General features: G+C 46.2%; 1 pseudogene; it reads left to right on the top strand.

Annotated features, from left to right (window-relative positions):
- Positions 1-17,594, top strand: part of LOC148146812 (uncharacterized) — a 37,867-nt pseudogene extending 20,273 nt beyond the window's left edge.
- Positions 17,595-19,105: the final 1,511 nt, after the last annotated feature.

Raw genomic sequence — 19,105 nt, 5'->3', positions numbered from 1 at the left:
CGTTGACTCTCCTGCTCCTCAGATGCTGCCTGACCAGCTGTGCTTTTCCAGCACCACACGTTTTGGCCAATCTCCAACATCTGTTACTACAGTTGCTATGGGGGATTTCAACATGCAGGTGGCCTGGGAGAATCAGGATGGTATTGGGCCTCAAGAAAGAGACTTTGTGGAGTGCCTCCGAGATGGATTCTTAGAGCAGCTGGTGCTGGAGCCGACCAGGGAGAAGGCAATTCTGGATCTGGTATTGTGCAACGAACCGGAATTGGTCAGAGACCTCGAAGTGAAGGAGCCATTGGGAAGTAGTGACCATAATACAATAAGCTTCAATCTGCAATTTGAGAGGGAGAGGGTACAATCGGAAGTGACAATTTTTCAGTTGAATAAATGGAACTATGGAGCTATGAGGGAGGAGCTGGCCAAAGTTCAATGGTGCAATACCTTAGCAGGGATGACCGTGGAGGAACAATGGCAGATATTTCTGTGTATAATGCAGAAGATGCAGGATCAGTTCATTCCAAAAAGGAAGAAAGATCCCAGGAGGAGGCATGGGCGGCCGTGGCTGACGAGGGAAGTAAAGAAACATACAAAGTTAAAAGAGAAAAAGTATAACATAGCAAAGATAAATGGGAAAACGGAGGACTGGGAAGCTTTTAAAGAACAACAGAGGATTACCAAGAAGGAAATACGCAGAGAAAAAAATGAGGTACGAAGGTAAACTGGCCAATAATATACAGGAGGATAGTAAAAGTTTTTTTTAGGTATGTGAAAGGCAAATACATGGTTAAAACTAAAATTGAGCCCATGAAGACAGAAACAGGGGAATATATTACGGGGAACAAAGAAATGGCAGAAGAATTGAATTGGCACTTCAGATCTGTGCTCACTGGGTAAAACACAAGCAATCTCCCTGAGGTAACAGTGGCTGAAGGACCTGAACTGAAGGGAATTTATATTAGACAGGAATTGGTGTTGGAGAGACTGTTAGGTCTGAAGGTTGATAAGTCCCTGGGGCTTGATGGTCTACATCCCAGGGTACTGAAGGAGGTGGCTCGAGAAATCGTGGATGCATTGGTGATTATTTTCCAGAGTTCGAGAGATTCGGGATCAGTTCCTGCGGATTGGAGGGTGGCTAATGTTGTGCCACTTTTTAAGAAAGGTGGGAGAGAGAAAGCAGGAAATTATAGTCTAGTTACTCTGACCTGAGTGGTGGGAAAGATGCTGGAGTCTATTATAAAGGATGAAATTATGACACATCTGGATAGTAGTAACAGGATAGGTCAGAGTCAGCATGGATTTATGAAGGGGAAATCATGCTTGACTAATCTTTTTTTAGATTAGATTACAGTGTGGAAACAGGCCCTTCGGCCCAACAAGTCCACACCGCCTCGCCGAAGCGAACCCACCCATACCCCTACATTTACCCCTTACCTAACACTACGGGCAATTTAGTATGGCCAATTCACCTGACCTGCACATCTTTGGACTGTGGGAGGATACCGGAGCACCCGGAGGAAACCCACGCAGACACGGGGAGAATGTGCAAATTCCACACAGTCAGTCGCCTGAGGCGGGAATTGAACCCGGGTCTCTGGCGCTGTGAGGCAGCAGTGCTAACCACTGTGCCACCGTGCCGCCCACCAATCTTCTGGAATTTTTTGAGGTGGTACCAGGGGACTGGAGAGTGGCGAATGTTGTGCCCCTGTTCAAAAAAGGGAATAGGGATAACCCCGGGAATTACAGGCCAGTTAGTCTTACTTCGGTGGTAGGCAAAGTAATGGAAAGGGTACTGAGGGATAGGATTTATGAGTATCTGGAAAGGCACTGCTTGATTAGGGACAGCCAGCACGGATTTGTGAAGGGTAGGTCTTGCCTTACAAGTCTTATTGAATTCTTTGAGGAGGTGACCAAGCATGTGGATGAGGGTAGAGCAGTGGATGTAGTGTACATGGATTTTAGTAAGGCATTTGATAAGGTTCCCCATGGTAGGCTTATGCGGAAAGTCAGGAGGCATGGGATAGAGAGAAATTTGGCCAATTGGATAGAAAACTGGCTAACCGGTCGAAGTCAGAGAGTGGTGGTAGATGGTAAATATTCAGCCTGGAGCCCAGTTACAAGTGGAGTTCCGCAGGGATCAGTTCTGGGTCCTCTGCAGTTTGTAATTTTTATTAATGACTTAGAAGAGGGAGTCGAAGGGTGGGTCAGTAAATTTGTAGATGATACGAAGATTGGTGGAGTTGTGGACAGTGAGGAGGGCAGTTGTTGGCTGCAAAGGGACTTAGATATGATGCAGAGCTGGGCTGAGGAGTGGCAGATGGAGTTCAACCCTGCCAAGTGTGAGGTTGTCCATTTTGGAAGGACAAATAAGAATGTGGAATACAGGGTTAACGGTAGGGTTCTTAGTAAGGTGGAGGAGCAGAGGGATCTTGGGGTCTATGTTCATAGATCTTTGAAAGTTGCCACTCAGGTGGATAGAGCTTGTAAGAAGGCCTGTGGTGTATTAGCGTTCATTAGCAGAGGGATTGAATTCAAGAGTCGTGAAGTGATATTGCAACTGTACAGGACTTTGGTTAGGCCACATTTGGAGTACTGTGTGCAGTTCTGGTCGCCTCACTTTAGGAAAGATGTGGAAGCTTTGGAGAGGGTGCAGAGAAGATTTACCAGGATGTTGCCTGGAATGGAGAATAGGTCGTACGAGGATAGGTTGAGAGTGCTAGGCCTTTTCTCATTGGAACGGCGAAGGATGATGGGTGACTTGATAGAGGTGTATAAGATGATCAGGGGAATAGATAGAGTAGACAATCAGAAACTTTTTCCCCGGTTACAACAGAGTGTTACAAGGGGACATAAATTTAAGGTGAAGGGTGGAAGGTATAGGGGAGATGTCAGGGGTGGGTTCTTTACCCAGAGAGTGGTGGGGGCATGGAATGCGCTGCCTGTGGGAGTGGAAGAGTCAGAATCATTGGCGAAATTTAAGTGGCAATTGGATAGGTACATGGATGGGTGCTTAAGCTAGGACAAATGTTCGGCACAACATCGTGGGCCGAAGGGCCTGTTCTGTGCTGTATTGTTCTATGTTCTATATATTCTATGTTCTATGTAACTCTGAAGATGGACAAGGGAGATCCAGTAGATGTAGTGTACCTGGAATTTCAGAAAGCTTTTGATAAAGTCCCACAGAGGAGGTTAGTGAGCAAAAGTAGGACGCATGGCATTGGGGGCAAAGTACTAGATTGGATTGAAAATTGGTTGGATGACAGGAAACAAAGGGTAGTGATAAACGGCTCCCTTTCAGAATGGCAGGCAGTGACCAGTGGGGTACCACAGGGATCAGTGCTGGGACGGCAGCTTTTTACAATATATGTTAATGATATAGAAGATGGTATTAATAATAACATTAGCAAATTTGCTGATGATACTAAGCTGGGTGGCAGGGTGAAATGTGATGAGGATGTTAGGAGATTACAGGGTGACCTGGACAGGTTAGGTGACTGGGCAGAGGCATGGCAGATGCAGTTTAATGTGGATAAATGTATGGTTATCCACTTTGGTGGCAAGAACAGGAAGGCAGATTACTACCTAAATGGAATCAATTTAGGTAAAGGGGCAGTACAGAAACATCTGGGTGTTCTTGTACACCAGTCAATGAAGGTAAGCATGCAGGTACAGCAGATAGTGAAGAAGGCTAATAGCATGCTGGCCTTCATAACAAGAGGGATTGAGTATAGAAGCAAAGAGGTTCTTCTGCAGCTGTACAGGGCCCTGGTGACACCTGTAATTGTGTGCCGTTCTGGTCTCCAAATTTGAGGAAAGACATTCTAGCTATTGAGGGAGTGCAGCGTAGGTTCATGAGGTCAATTCCTGGAATGGCAGGACTACCTTACACTGAAAGATTGGAGTGACTGGGCTTGTAAACCCTTGAGTTTAGAAGACTGAGAGGGGATCTGATTGAGACATATAAGATTATAAAAGGATTGGACACTCTGTAGGCAGGAAACATGTTTCCGCTGATGGGTGAGTCCCGAACCAGAGGACACAGCTTAAAAATACGGGTTAGACCATTTAGGACAGAGATGAGGAGAAACTTCTTCACCCAGAGAGTGGTGGCTGTGTGGAATGCTCTGCCCCAGAGGGCAGTGGAGGCCCAGTTTCTGGATTCATTTAAGAAAGAGTTGGATAGAGCTCTCAAGGATAGTGGAATCAAGGGTTATGGGGATAAGGCAGGAACAGGATACTGATTAAGGATGATCAGCCATGACCATATTGAATGGTGGTGCAGGCTCGAAGGGCAGAATGGCCTACTCCTGCACCAATTGTCTATTGTCTGTTGTCTATTGTCTAATATCTGTAGTCCTCACTCTCTCCCAGAGAAAAAAAAGATCGTTTGGCTTTTCAAATTGATGCCTATCAAAGACAACCACCTAACTATTCTGAGGCCAACATGAGCACTTTATCCATTGCTTTGTGTGATTTTACATTGTGTCCAAATACTTCTTAAATATTATGAAGGTTTTAGCCTCTACCAGCAGAGCGGGGTCAATCTGCTCTCCGCAGGGTCAGTGATACATACGCAATGGGGTCAGACTGCTTTCGTCGGGATCAGTGATAAAGACGCAGTGTGGTCTGTCTGCACTTCCCGGGGTCAGTGAGATGGCACAGTTGGAAATGTCTGTTCGCTACAGACACAGTGTGGTCAGTCTGCACTCCTGTTGTCAGTGATATACACACAGTGGGGTCAGACTGTTCTCTCCCCGGGCTGTTTGATACACACACAGTGGGGAAAGTCTGCTCACTCACTGGTTGTCAGTGAGACACACACATTGGGGTAGAGTGAAAAAGTGGAGAGAGATTGGGGTGTGAGAGAGAAAAGGAGAGGTGGGAGAGAGAGGGGGCAGTGTGACAGGGAGAGACAGAGAGGGGAAAAGAGAGATAGGACAGAGAGAGAGGATAGTTCTAAAGGGTGTCAGGGAAGGGGAAAGAGAAAGGGGGAGAGACAGACGTGGAGAGATGGGAACAGAGATGGCGAGTGAGAGGGATAGAGAGCATAAGGGGTAAGAAGGGAGAGAGGAGTGTTGAGTGAGAGCAAGAGAAAGGGTGGGAGAGAGAGGGTGAGATGGGGTATGAGAGGGAGAGCGTGAAGGAGGAGAGAGAGAGGGTTCGGATAGGAGAGTGGGATGGAGAGAGAGGATGAGATTATGGAAGAGTGAGAGGGGAGAAACAGAAAGGGAGAATGAGTGTGGGAGGGGAGGTGTGAGAGAGGGCAGAAGAGAGAGTGAGAAATCAGGATAGGGTGAGAGAGACTGCAAAAGCGGAGATAGAGTGACGGGGGAGAAATAGGGGGAATAGAGAAAGGATAGAAATAGAGAAAGGGTGTTGAGAGAACAGAATAAAGATGGGGGGGAAGATGATGAGTGAGTGAGATAGTGAGATGGATGTAGAAAGATGGAGGGAGAGAGAGAGGGAGAGATGGGAGAGTGAGAGAGGAGAAGAAGTTGGAGAGAGATGAGGAGGGACAGGGAGAGGGAAAGTGGTCAAGAAGAAAGAGACAATGAAAAGGATGAGAGTTGAGGAGGAGGGGAGACGGTCGAGAGAGGGAAGAGAGAGTGGAGGTGGAGGATGAGGTGGAGTATGGGAGAGTGAGGAGGAGAGAGGAGGGGGAAGAGGGGTGGGTGGATAGACACAGATGGAAGGGAGCAGTGACAACCTGAGAGAGATGGTTACAGAGAGCGCGAGGCAGGAGAGAGAGGGAGGAGAGGGGCAGAGAGGGAGGGTGGGGCTGGGGGGAAGCAAGAGCGAGGGAGGGGAGAAATAGAGTGGAAGAGAGGAATTGATGGAAAGAAAGAGAAGGGGACGGGGAGCATGGGGGTACGTGGGGACAAAGAGTTGTGAGGAGAGCAAATGGGTGTGGGGAGAGGGAAATGAAAAAGATGAATAGAGAAATGGAATGCGAGAATGAGAGGGAATGGGGAGGAAGAGGGAGAATGGAGAGATTGGGAGGGGGCTGATAGGGTGGAGAGAGATGAGTGAATCGAGAGATGGGGGAGAGGGAGATATGGGAGAGAGGGAAAGAGAAAGACGAAGACAGGAGGACAGCAATGGAGGTAGAGAGACACACGTGGAGAGAAAGAGAGTGCGAATAAAGAGACAGAAAGGGGGTGAGAGAGAGGGAGAAGAGAAAGGGAAAGAGGGAGAGAGAGTGAGGGGGAGAGAGAGAGAGAATGGGGAGAGAGAGTGGGGTGAGAGATGGAAAGGCAGAAGAGACAGAGGGGGTGTGAGATAGAGAGATGGAGAGAGACAGAATGGAAAGAGAGGAACTGAGAGAGAGTTTGGAGCGAGATACTGAGAGAATGTGGGAGAGACAGAGATGGAGGATGGACAGAGAGGGGCAAGAGAGGGAAATAAGAGGAAGAGAGCGCTGAGAGGGAGAGATGGTAAAGTAAGAAATACAGAGAGAGGGAGAGAGTAGATGAGATAGATTGGAGAGAGAAGGACAGAGAGAGGGCGGAGAGAGTGAGATTAGATTAGATTAGATTAGATTAGATTAGATTACTTACAGTGTGGAAACAGTCCCTTCGGCCCAGCAAGTCCACACCGACCCGCCGAACAGCAACCCACCCAGACCCAATCCTCTACATTTACCCCTTCACCTAACACTATGGGCAATTTAGCATGGCCATTTCACCTAACCTGCCCATTTTTGGATTGTGAGAGGAAACCGGAGCACCCAGAGGAAACCCACGCAGACACGGGGAGAATGTGCAAACTCCACACAGTCAGTCGCCTGAGGTGGGAATTGAACCCGGGTCTCAGGCGCTGTGAGGCAGCAGTGCTAACCACTGTGCCACCGTGCCACCCACATGGAGAGATGGGGAGGGCGCTGATCAGGTGGAGAGAGATGAGTGCATCGACAGATGGGGGAGAGGGAGATCTGGGAGAGAGGGAGAGGAAAAGATGAAGACAGGAGGACAGCAATGGAGGTAGAGAGACACAGGTGGAGAGAAAGAGAGAGCGAATAAAGAGACAGAAAGGGGGTGAGAGAGAAAGGGAAAGAGGGAGAGAGAGTGAGGGAGGGGAGAGACAGTGAGATTAGATTAGATTAGATTAGATTACTTACAGTGTAGAAACAGGCCCTTCGGCCGAGCAAGTCCACACCGACCCTCCAAAGCGCAACCCACCCAGACCCATTCTCCTACATTTACCCCTTCACCAAACACTACGGGCAATTTAGTGTGGCCAATTCATCTAACCTGCCCATTTTTGGATTGTGGGAGGAATCTGGAGCACCCAGAGGAAACCCACGCAGACACGGGGAGAATGTGCAAACTCCACACAGACAGTCGCCTGAGACGGGGGAGAGAAAGATAGAGAAAGAGTGATGTGAAGAGAAAGAGAGACAGTGGGACAGAGGAGAGGAGAGAGAGGACAGAAAGAGTGAGGGTGGAGTGAAAGAGAGAGAGAGTTCATGAAGGGCGAGAGAGAGGGGAAGAGAGAGGAGACGGAGGAGAGCAAGACAGAGAGACAGAGCGAAAGAGAGGGAGGCTGAAAAACAGAGAAAAAGAGACTGAGAAGATGGGAAGAGATTAAAAAATTGGGAAAGAGGGATGTGGGAGAGTGCGAGGCTGGAGAGAAGGAGAGAAAGCAAGAGAGGGTGAGACATAGAAAGAGGAGGAGAATGAGGTGGGAGAGAGAAGGGGCAGAGAGAAAATGGAGAGAGACAGCAAGAGGTTTGAGAGAATAAGAGGGTGAGGGGAAGGGAATATGAGAGAGAGGGTGAAGAGAGAGTGGAGGGGGAGAGAGGAGGGGCAAGAGAGATTTAGGAGAGAGGGAGAAAGAGAAAGGGAACGAAAGTTGGGGAGAAATGGAGGATGGTGAAGGAAAGAGGAGGAGAGAGCAAGGGGAAGAGAGAGGGAGAAAGGGATGGAGACAGAGAAGAGAAGAGAAAGAATGAGGGAAGAAAGAAATAGAGAGACAGTACTGGAGAGAAGAAGGGGAAGTGAGTGAAGGGAAGAGAGAGGTTGGTGAGAGAGAGATAGGGGAGAGAGTGGAAAGAAACTGGAAGAGAAAGAAAGAAAGAGGGTGGGGTGAGAGGGAGAGGAGTAAAGAGAGATGTGGGTGAAAGGGAAGAGAGAGAGAGAGAATGAGAGAGGGTGAGCAAGGATAGACAGAGATGTGGGAGAGAGGGAGTGAGAAAGAGATAGAGAGGAGGAGAGAAATAGATGGGGTGAGGAAAAGAAGGGAGAGGGAGAATTGGGGAGAGATTCACAGAGTGGGGGAGAAAGACAGAGGGACAGAGAAAGAGGGAGAGAATGTAAGGGCCAGAGAGATGGGGCCAAGGGAAAGGAGATGGAAAATGGAAAGAGTGAAAGAGAGAGGGAGAAAAAGACATCCAAGGCAGTGACAGGGAGGAGGAGAGACGGGAAGAAGGAGAGGAGGAGAGAGAAAATAAGGAAGAAAGAGCAAAGGGCGGAGGGAGTGAAGGGTAGAAAGAAAGAAGGGGGAGGCACTGAATGGTGGATGAAAACAGAGAGAGCGTGAGAAGAAGAGGTAGGGAGAGAGAGAGAGAGAGACAAAGTTGATGCAGAGAAAGAGGGGGGAGAGAAAGAGCAAGGAAGAGAGAGGGAGAGTGAAAGTGGTGGGCAGGGAGAGGGGGACAGAGAAATACATAAGAGAAAGAGAGAGAGAGAGCAAGAGGTGATGGCAACAGGGAGAGGGGGGAGACAGAAAAAGAAAGGGAGGAGAGGGAACCGGGAGAGAGTGAGAGTGGAAAGGGAAATAGGGGAGGCTAAGAGAGAGGATGAGTGGTGGTGGAGAACATAGAACATAGAACACAGAACATAGAACAATACAGCACACAACAGGCCCTTCGGCCCACGATGTTGTGCCGAACATTTGTCCTGGCTTAAGCACCCATCCATGTACCTATCCAATTGCCACTTAAATTTCGCCAATGATTCTGACTCTTCCACTCCCACAGGCAACGCATTCCATGCCCCCACCACTCTCTGGGTAAAGAACCTACCCCTGACATCCCCCTATACCTTCCACCCTTCACCTTAAATCTATGTCCCCTTGTAACACTCTGCTGTACCCGGGGAAAAAGTTTCTGACTGGAAAAGAGAGATTGGTGGAGAGAGAGAATTGGGGGAGAGAGATGTGGGAGAGAGAGATAGAGGAGAGAAGGAGAGAATTAGTAAGTGAGAGGGAGAGGGAGACAGAAAGAGAGTGTGGGAACAAACAAAGAGAAGGGAGAGAAAGTGGTGGAGAGAGAGATTGAGAGAGGGAAGGGGAGAGGGAGAGAGAGGATAGGGTAAAATGGAGGGAGAGAGAAGGTGAGAAAGAGAAGGTGGAATGGGAGAGAAAGCGAGGAGGGTAGAGAGAGGGAACAGAAATTGAGGAGTGAGAGATTGGTGAGAAAGAAAGAGGGTGAGATGGGGAGAGAGGAGAGTGGGAAGAGAGAAAAGAACATGGGGAGAGGAGAGGGTGAGAAAGAGAGAGACATGCAGAGAAGGGGAGGGAAAGAGAGAGTGAAAGAGGAGGATAGAGAGGGGTGGAGACTGAGAGATGGCGAGTGAGAGATATAGTGAGCAGGGAAAGAGATGAAGAAGGAGGGAGGAGGCAGAGAGGGCTGGGAAAGAGAGAGTGTGGGGTACAGAGGTAGGTGGTAGAGGGAGAGGATTGAGAGGGAAGAAGAAGAGGGGGCAGAAAGACTGTGATAGAGAGAAGGGATAAGGAGCAGAAGAGAGAGGGGGTCAGAGAAAGACCGGACACAGGGAGAGAGACATGCCTAGTGAGAGAAATAGTGAGGAAGAAGGATAGAGAGTGTGGGAGAGACAGTGTCAGGTGGGGGAGAGAGATTGGGGCAAAGAGAGAGAGGAGTTGGGAGTGCAAGAAATGGGGATAGTGGGAAATGGGAGAGAAGGAAATAGGGAAGCTAAAGCAAGGACTGAGAGTGAATGGGGGGATGGAGAGAGAGATGGGCGAGAGAGAGGAGTGTGAAGGGGGAGAGAAATGATGGTAGAGAGAGGAATAAAGAGAGGGGACAGTGGAGGCAGGATGGGGAGAGAGAGGAGGAGAGGGGTGGAGAGAGAGAGAGAGAGAGAGGGGAGGGGAGAGAGAGTGAGAGAGAGTGAGAAAACAAGAGGGGGAAGACAAAGAGTGACAGAGGTTAACAGAATTAGAGAGGGGGAGAGAGAGAGAGTGGTGAGGGCAAGAAAGAGTGAGAATGGGGAGAGAGTGAGGGAGAGAGAGAGAGAGAGAGGTGGAGGATAGAGAGAGGAGAGAGTGGGCAAGAGAGAATTAGAGAGAGACTTGAGAAGAAGAACAGAGAGTAACAACTCTGTTCAGTAAGAACAAAGAAAATGCTAAAAGAGGGTATGGTGTGACACCGTTAATCAAGGATGTTTGAGAAAGGACATTTGAGGACTCGTCAACTGAAGTAGTATGGGCTGAGGTTAGAAGCAGGAATGGAGTGGTTACCCTATTGGGGGTTTTCTACAGGCCTCCAAATAGTTCCAGAGATGTAGAGGAACAGATAGCAAACACGATCCTTGATAGGAGCGAGAGTGACAGGGTAGTTGTTATGGATAACTTTGACTTTCCAAGTATTGACTGGGAATACGAGAGTTCAAGCACTTTCGATGGGTCAGGTTTAGTCTAAGGAGGGTTTCCTGACACAGTATGTGCCAGTCTGACACACATAGAACATGATAGCACAGTACAGGCCCTTAGACCCTCGATGATGCACCGACCTGTGGAACCAATCTGAAGCCGATCTATCCTACAATATCCCATTCTCATCCATATATTTATCCAATGATCATTTAAATGCCCTTAAAGTTGGCGAGTCTACTACTGCTGCAGGCAGTGTGTTCCATGCCCCTACTACTCTGAGTAAAGAAACTACCTCTGACATCTATCCTATATCTATCATCCCTCAATTTAAAGCTATGCCCCCTCGTGCTAACTATCACCATCTGAAGAAAAAGGCTCTCCCTGTCCACCCTATCTAACCCTCTGATTATCTTATATGTCTCAATTAAGTCACCTCTCAACCTTCTTCTCTCTAACGAAAACAGCCTCAAGTCCCTCAGCCTTTCCTTGTAAGACCTTCCCTCCATACCAGGCAACATCCCAGTAAATCTTCGCTGAATCCTTTCCAAAGCTTCCACATCCTTCTCATAATGTGGTGACCAGAACTGTACACAATACTCCAAGTGTGGCTGCGCCAGAGTTTTGTAAAGCTGCAGCATGACCTCATGGTTCTGAAACTCAGTCCCTTTACCAATAAAACCTAACACACTATACGCCTTCTTAACAACCTTATCAACCTGGGTGCCAACTTTCAGAAATCTGTGTACCTGGACACCGAGGTCCTTCTGCTCATCTACGCTACCAAGAATCTAACCATTAGCCCAGTACTCTGCATTCCTGTTATCCCTTCCAAAGTGAAGCACCTCACATGTTTCCACACTAAACTCCATTCACCACATATCAGCCCAACACTGCACTTATCTATGTCCCTCTGTAACCTACAACATCTTTCAAAATTATCTACAACTCTACTGACCTAAGTGTCATCTGAAAATTTACTAACCCATCCTTCTATGCCCTCATCCAGGTCATTTATAAAAATGACAAAAGGCAGTGGACTCAAAACAGATCCTTACGGTACACCACAAGTAGCTAAACTCCGGGATGAACATTTTACATCAGTCACCACCCTCTGCCTTCTTTCAGATAGACAATTTCTGAATGTAGGTTTGCTCGCTGAGCTGAAAGGTTCATTACCAGATGTTTCATTACCCTGCTAGGTAACATCTTTAGTGGGCCTCAGGCGAAGCAATGCTGAAAATTCCAGCTTTCTATTTATATGTTTGGGTTTCTTTGGGTTGGTGATGTCATTTCCTGTGGTGATATTTATTTCCTGTGGTGAAGTCACTTCCTGTTCCTTTTCTCAGGGGGTGGTAGGTGGGGTCTAACTCGATGTGTTTGTTGATAGAGTTCCGGTTGGAATGTCATGTTTCCAGGGATTCTTCTGCCTGTCTTTGTTTGTCCGGTCCTAGGATGGATGTGTTGTCCCAGTCATAGAGTCGTGGAGTCATAGAGGTGTACAGCATGAAAACAGACTCTTCGGTCCAACCCGTCTATGCCGACCAGATATCCCAACCCAATCGAGTCCCACCTGCCAGCACCCAGACCATATCCCTCCAAACCCTTCCTTTTCATATACCCATCCAAATGCCTCTTAAATGTTGCAATTGTACCAGCCTCCACCACATCCTCTGGCAGCTCATTCCATACACGTACCATCCTCTGTGTGAAAACGTTGCCCCTTAGGTCTCATTCATATCTTTCCTCTCTCACCCTAAATCCATGTCCTCTAGTTCTGGACTCCCTGATCCCAGGGAAGAGACTTTGTCTATTTATCTTATCCATGCCCCTCATAATTTTGTAAACCTCTATAAGGTCACCCCTCAGCCTCCAAAACTCCAGGGAAAACAGCCCCAGCCTGTTCAACCTCTACCTATAGCTCAAAATCTCCAACCTTGGCAACATCCTTGTAAATCTTTTCTGAACTCTTTCATGTTTCACAACATCTTTCCAATAGGAAGGAGACGAGAATTGCACGCAATATTCCAACAGTGGCCTAACCAATGTCCTGTACAGCCGCAACATGACCTCCCAAGTCTTGTACACAATACTCTGATCAATAAAGGAAAGCATACCAAACGCCTTCTTCATTATCCTATCTACCTGCGACTCCACTTTATAGGAACTATGAACCTGCACTCCAAGGTCTCTTTGTTCAGCAACACTCCCTAGGATCTTACCATTAAGTGTATAAGTCCTGCTAAGATTTTCTTTCCCAAAATGCACAACCTTGCATTTATCTGAATAAAACTCCATGTGCCACTCCTCAGCCCATTGACCCATCTGGTCCAGATCCTGTTGTAATCTGAGGTAATCCTCTTCACTGTCTGCTACATCTCCAATTTTGGTGTTATCTGCAAACTTACTAACTGTACCACTTATGCTCGCATCCAAATCATTTATGTAAATGACAAAAAGTAGAGGACCCAGCACCGATCCTTGTGGCACTCCACTGGTCACAGGCCTTCAGTCTGAAAAACAATCCTCCACCACCACCACCCTCTGTCTTCTACCTTTGAGCCAGTTCTGTATCCAAATGGCTAGTTCTCCCTGTATTGCGTGAGATCTAACCTTGCTAATCAGTCTCCCATGGGGAACCTTGTCGAACCCTGAAGTCCATATAGATCACATCAACTGCACTGCCTTTATCAATTCTCTTTGTTACTCCTTCAAAAAACTCAATCAGGTTTGTGAGACATGATTTCCCACGCACAAAGCCATGTTGACTATCCCGAATAAGTCTTTGCCTTTCCAAATACATGTACATCCTGTCCCTCAGGATTGATTCCAACAACTTGCCCACCACCGAGGACAGGCTCACCGGTTTATAGTTCCCTGGATTGTCCTTGCCACCCTTCTTAAACAGTGGCACCACATTTGCCAACCTCCAGTCTTCCGGCACCTCACATGTAACTATCGATGATACAAATATCTCAGCAAGAGGCCCAGCAATTACTTCTCTAGCTTCCCACAGAGTTCTCGGGTACACCTGATCAAGTCCTGGGATTTATCCACCTTTACCCATTTCAAAACATCCAGCACTTCCTCCTCTGTAATCTGGACATTTTGCAAGATGTCACCATCAATTTCCCTACAGTCAATATATTCCATATCCTTTTCCACAGCAAATACTCATACAATATACTCATTTACTATCTCCCCCATTTTCTGTGGCTCCACAGAAAGGCCGCCTTACTGATCTTTGAAGAGCCCTACTCTCTCCCTAGTTACTCTTTTGTCCTTAATGTATTTGTAAAAACCCTTTGGATTCTCCTTAATTCTATTTGCCAAAGCTATCTCATATCCCCCTTTTGCCCTCCTGATTTCCCTCTTAAGTATTCTCCTACTCCCTTTAACTTCTTGCTTCCTTCTTTTTGTTAACCAAACCCTCAATTTCTTTCATCATCCAGCATTCCCTATACCCACCAGCCTTTCCTTTCACCCTGACAGGAATATACTTTCTCTGGATTCTCGTTATCTCATTTCTGAAGGCTTCCCATTTTCCAGCCGTCCCTTTACCTGTGAACATCTGCCTCCAATCAGCTTTCAAAAGTTCTTGCCTAATGCCGTCAAAATTGGCCTTCCTCCAATTTAGAATTTCAACTTTTAGATCTGGTCTATCCTTTTCCATCACTATTTTAAATCTAATAGAATTATGGTCGCTGGCCCCAATGTGCTCCCTCAGTCACTTGCCCTGCCTTATTTCCAAAGAGTAGATCATGTTTTGCACCTTCTCTAGGAGGCACATCCACATATTGAATCAGAAAGTTGTCTTGTATGCACCTAACAAATTCTTCTCCATCTAAACCCTTAACACTATGGCAGTCCCAGTCTATATTTGGAAAGTAAAAATCCCCGACCATAACCACCCTATTATTCTTACAGATAGCTGAGATCTCCTTGCAAATTTGTTTCTCAATTTCCCTCTGACTACTGGGGGGTCTATAATACAATCCCAATAAGGTGATCATCCCTTTCTTATTTCTCAGTTCCACCCAAATAACTTCCCTGGATGTATTTCCGGGAATATCCTCCCTCAGCACAGCTGTAATGCTATTCCTTATGAAAAATGCCAATCCCCCTCCTCCTCTCTTACCTCCCTTTCTATCCTTCCTGTAGCATTTGTATCCTGGAACATTAAGCTGCCAGTCCTGCCCATCCCTGAGCCATGTTTCTGTATTTGCTATGATATCCCAGTCCCATGTTTCTAACCATCGCCTGAGTTCATCTGCCTTCCCTGTTCGGCCCCTTGCATTGAAATAAATGCAGTTTAATTTATTAGTCCTACCTTGTCCCTGCCTGCACTGACCTTTTGACTCATTTCTGTTCCCAACTGTACCAGTCTCAGATTGATCTCTTTCCTCACTATTTCCCTTGGTCCCCCCCACCCCCACCTTACTAGTTTAAATCCTCCCGAGCAGCTCCAACAAATCTCCCTGCCAGTATATTAGTCTCCTTCCAATTCAGGTGCAATCCGTCCTTCTTGTACAGGTCACTTCTACCCCAAAAGAGATTCCAATGATCCAAAAATGTGAATCCTTCTCCCATACACCAGCTCCTCAGCCATGCATACATCTGCTCTATCCTCCTATTCCTGCCCTCACTAGCTCATAGCACTGGGAGTAATCCAGATACTACTACTCTCGAGGACCTCCTTTTTAAATTTCTGCCTAACTCCCTGTAATCTCCCTTCAGAATCTCAACCTTTTCCCTTCCAATGTCGTTGGTTCCAATGTGGACAATGACCTCCTGCTGGCCCCTCTCCCCCGTGAGAACATTCTGCACCCTCTCTGAGACATCCTTGATCCTGGCACCAGGGAAACAACGCACCATTCTGCTTTTTCTCTGCTGGCCACAGAAACATCTGTCTGTACCTTGGACTACAGAATTCCCAACACAATTGATTTCTTGGAAGCCGACGTATCCCTCATTGCATTAGAACCAGTCTCAATATCTGAAACTTGGCTGTTTACGCTACATTCCCTTGAGAATCCATCACCCCCTACATTTCCCAAAACAGCATAACTGTTTGAAATGGATATATCCACAAAAGACTCCTGCACCAGCTGCCTACTTCTCTTACCTTTTCTGGAGTTAACCCATCTATGTGACTGTATCTGAGACTTTCCCCCTCCTTTAACTGCCATCCATCACATGCTGTTGCTGTTGCAAATTCCTCATTGCTTCTATCTCTCTCTAACCGATCCATTCGATCGTATCCAACAGCATTTATGGCAGTAACCCTTAAACTCTCTTTAAACTCCCACGTCTGACAAGAAGTACATATCACTCTACCAAAGGCCATTTTTGCTCCTTCACAATCTACAGACCCAGAAAATAATACCGTCTTATTCCTCTACAAAACACTGCCCCAGGCTAAATTAATAGTTATTGCTTATATTTTAAGTTTAATCAAGAGGCATATCTCCAAAAACATATAATCAAGAAAGAACTCACTGTACTCACTACTGCAGCCTTTCTGTTGAACACATTTAATACAACAATTAACTTATCTGATTCTGTGCTGTGTACTTCACCCAAACAGGTTCCTCCAAGATTAGTTGTGAAATTCACTGTTTGTCAATTATTCCCAGATGCACTCCGATGTCCAGCGACACATGAATTCAAAAGCAGCAAAGGCAGTAACTGTGCTGGTCCTCTCTCTCTCTCTCTCTCTCTGTCTCTCCTGCACTGTCCACCAGTCAAAGTGGTGTCCTTCCTCATCTATATGTGAGGATACCAGTGAGAGAGGGTCATGTCTTTTTGTGGCGAGTTGGTGTTGATGTATCCTGGTGGCTAGTTTTCTGCCTGTTTGTCCAATGTAGTGTTTTGTAAATGACATTAGTTTTGCTCATTGTCTGCATAGGGTCTTTCAAGTTCATTAGCTGCTGTTTTAGTGTTAATTTTAGTTTTAGACTAAAAAAGATAAAAACATTGTTATCCTACCTGCAGACAAAGGATGTTTGACAGTCATTTTAAATCAAAGAGACTATATTGAGAAAGCAAATGCACTACTTACAGATACCAACACTTACCAACAAGTGGCGTCAGACCCGACCCCACAAATAGAGAACCGAATCACAGTCCTACTCAAAAAACTTCAGAAATCTGGAGAAATAAATAAGACCGACTTTCAAAAAATGAAACCAGACGGATCCAACACACCATGCTTCTACGGATTACCCAAAATTCACAAACCAGGAGCCCCCCTTAGACCTATAGTCTCGCCACCTGGAACACCAACTTACAGATTGGCCAAGGAACTGCACCAAAGACTAAAACACTTAGTAGAAGACTCACGCCACTCCATCCACTTCACCCAAGAATTCCTAAAGACCAAAGACACTAAAATAGAAGAGGATGAAATAATGGTGAACTTTGATGCAACAGCCCTGTTTACATCAATCATCATTAACCTGACCAAGGAAACACTGACTACACTATTAGACCCAAAGACACATACACCAAACACCACCAACTCCATCAGCAAGGACAGTATCATCAAGCTAGTGGATCTATGCCTTACCACCTACTTCACTTTCAACAACAAAAGCTACAGACAAACTAGTGGAACACCCATGGGATCTCCGATATCAGGGTTCTTAGCAGAGGCAGTAATGCAGAGAGTCGAACACACAGCTCTGCCAACTATCCAACCCAAACTCTGGGTCCGCTATGTGGATGACACCGTTGTCATTACTAAATGAAACAAATTAGAGGAAACCTTCAAGACCATCAATAATAACTTTACTGGCAAAAAGTTCATGAAACAGGAGGAAAACAACAACAAACCGCCATTCCTAGATGTCATAGTAGAGCGAACAGCCAATGGGTAACTTCAAACTAGTGTCTACAGGAAAACAACGCATACAGACCAAATATTGAACGACAGAAGCAATCATCCTAACACCCACAAACGAAGCTGCATTAGAACATTATTTCAATGAGCCAACACACTGCAGCACAGAGGAACTACACAGAGCAGAGAAAAATCACCTATACAGTGTATTCAAAAAGAATGTGTACCCAATGAACACAGTCCGCCGATTTCTCAGCAACAAACCAAAACAATCAGATAAAACATACCCAGAAAACGTAGCCACTCTCCCCTACATCAAAGACATGTCTGAAATGACTGCCAAACTACTCAGACCCCTTGACATCATGGTAGCCCACAAACCCACCAACACACTAAAACAGCAGCTAATGAACTTGAAACACCCTATACAGACAATGAGCAAAACTAATGTTATTTACAAAATATCGTGCAAGAACTGTAACAAACATTACATTGGAAAAACAGGCAGAAAACTAGGCACCAGGATTCATGAACACCAACTATCCACAAAAAGACATGACCCTCTCTCACTAGTATCCTCACATACGGATGAGGAAAGACACCACTTTGACTGGGACAACACATCCATCCTAGAACAAGCCAAACAAAGACACGCAAAGAATTCCTGGAGTCATGACATTCCAACTGGAACTCTATCAACAAACACATCAGATTAGACCCCACCTACCACCCCCTGAGAAAAGGAACAGGAAGTGACTGACAGGAAATGACATCACCAAAGGAAATGACATCACCAACCCAAAGAAACCCAAACACATAAATAGTAAGCAGGAATTTTCAGCATTGCTTCGTCTGAGGCCCACTGAAGATATTACCTAGTAGGGTAACAAAACATCTGGAAAAGAACCTTTCAGCTCCGTGAGGAAACCTACATCCAAAACCCCAACCTGAGCTACAAATCTTCTCAAAACTCGCTAAGACAATTTCTGATCCAACTGCTAAATCACTCGCAATCTCATGCCTCTATATTTTGTGCAATCACCTATAGTGAGAATCCTTATTAAATGCTTTACTGAAATCGATGTACACCACATGAACCATTTTATCCTCATCTACCTGTTTGGCCACTATCTCAAAGAACTCAATAAAGTTTGTGAGGCACAACGTACCCTTCACAAAGCTGTGCTGACTATCCTGAATTAACTTATTCCTTTCTAGATGATTAAAAATCCTATCTCTTAAAACCTTTTCCAACACTTTTCCCTCAACCGAAGTAAGGTTCAGAGGTCTACAATTTCCAGGGTTATCTCTACACCCTTTTTGGAACAAGGGAACAATATTTGCTATCCTCGAGTTATCTGGCACTATTCCTGTAGACAATGATGACATAAAGATCAAAGCCAAAGGCTCTGCAATCTCCTCCCTGGCTTCCCAGATAAATCCAAGGATATATCTGATCTGGCCCAGGGGACTTATCTATTTTCACACTCTCCAAACACCTCCTCCTTATGAACATCAATCTCATCTAGGATCAGTGGTGCTGGAAGAGCACAGCAATTCAGGCAGCATCCGACGAGCAGCAAAATGGGCGGCACGGTGGCCCAGTGGTTAGCACTGCTGCCTCACAGCGCCAGAGACCCGGGTTCAATTCCCGCCTCA

Source organism: Chiloscyllium plagiosum, unplaced genomic scaffold, assembly GCF_037043375.1.
Source record: "Chiloscyllium plagiosum isolate Xiang-an unplaced genomic scaffold, Cpla_swu_hap1 HiC_scaffold_19, whole genome shotgun sequence".
Lineage (NCBI taxonomy): Eukaryota > Metazoa > Chordata > Chondrichthyes > Orectolobiformes > Hemiscylliidae > Chiloscyllium > Chiloscyllium plagiosum.
This window is presented reverse-complemented; position numbering and strand designations above follow the sequence as displayed.